Genomic DNA, 1,388 nt, shown 5'->3' on the forward strand with positions numbered 1-1,388 from the left:
TTTTAAGATTCTTTGGTATAAATCAGGTTGGTTTTGCAAAGTCCGTTACTATTTGTTTACCTGGTCCTCACTGTTCGCAATATGTTCCTACTTGCAGGGTAATCTTTTATTACACCTTATAAATTGTGTTATACCACAAGGGAGGATGCCACTATCTTTTATTCTTCTAGTGCTGAGCAACATAATGCATTAGTTGGAGCTGTAGTCTTTTTAGTGTGGCACAGATAAATTGACTACAATCTTAAACCAGGATTGACCAATTCTAAATCAGAAAATGTTAAAGCCAAAGATGTGTCTAGTGCTTATCTGACTCTCCTACAAGGTAACTAACCCTCTTAAGACTATAAAGACACTGGAGTCAAAGTCTCTAGATCCCTTTACACACTTACAAATGAATTTTATTTAACTGTACCCAAAAATGGGATATAAACATATTGACAACTTTTAGGATGTATCAAAGATTTCTTTTTTCAAAAAGCCACAGTTTTAACAATATCAAAAATTGTTGCTTGACTCATTTTCCAACTAGTGAAATCTGTATTATCTCTCTGGTGATGTAAACTGAATTATTCAGAATTGTTACTAAGGAGATTTGCAAGATATTATTGCTTACTCAAACTCTCCACTATCCATATGTATCATCTTTTGTCTTCAGGTAAGATAGAATGGATAAATGGAAATTTCAGATTTAAGCCTATCAAACTTTCAGCAATTCTTAAACTTTCTTAGCCTAAAGTGTTATTCTTGGCCTTAATGGTGAGATCAACTCCCCTGGGAGCCCACTGACTGTCTACCTATGAACTAATATCTGAATTCTTTACAAATCTGAAAATACTGCCTGTAGTCCCAGTCTCTACCTTACTACAGGATCACAAAGCTAAATATTACAAGAGATGTACACAGAACACACAGTCTAATATTCAACAGGTGTAAGAAACGTTTCTAGAACATTCTGTGGAATGCCACATGGTATTTTAAATCCTATTCTTAAATCACTGGAAGACCATCTCAGCAGCTGATCTGAAGCTGAATTCTTAAGAATCCTTCAAAAGTAGATAAGTACAAAACAGAGACAGTTTCCACTAGAATCTATTGAGCCAAGCTGATGATTGTAGACAGCTTCTACCTAAGATCCATGAAAGAAAATAGTGGAGGCAACAAATTGACATGCTTTACACAGTGCACTGTTATTATTTACTTTCTAAGGATGTTATGTCCTTTTTGCTGGTTTCAGGTTTTAGATTTTTGACAGACACTTTACCTCTCAACTACGAAACCTGTGAGATCTGCAGTTTGACTAATGTCTCAGTATGAGTACAGTATTTGAATATAGTTTGATCATAATTTAGCTAAAATATGCAATGAAACCAACTGTGGATTTGTATTCA

This window comes from Propithecus coquereli, unplaced genomic scaffold (genome assembly GCF_000956105.1).
Source record: "Propithecus coquereli isolate 6110/MARCELLA unplaced genomic scaffold, Pcoq_1.0 Scaffold131, whole genome shotgun sequence".
Classification (NCBI taxonomy): Eukaryota; Metazoa; Chordata; class Mammalia; order Primates; family Indriidae; genus Propithecus; species Propithecus coquereli.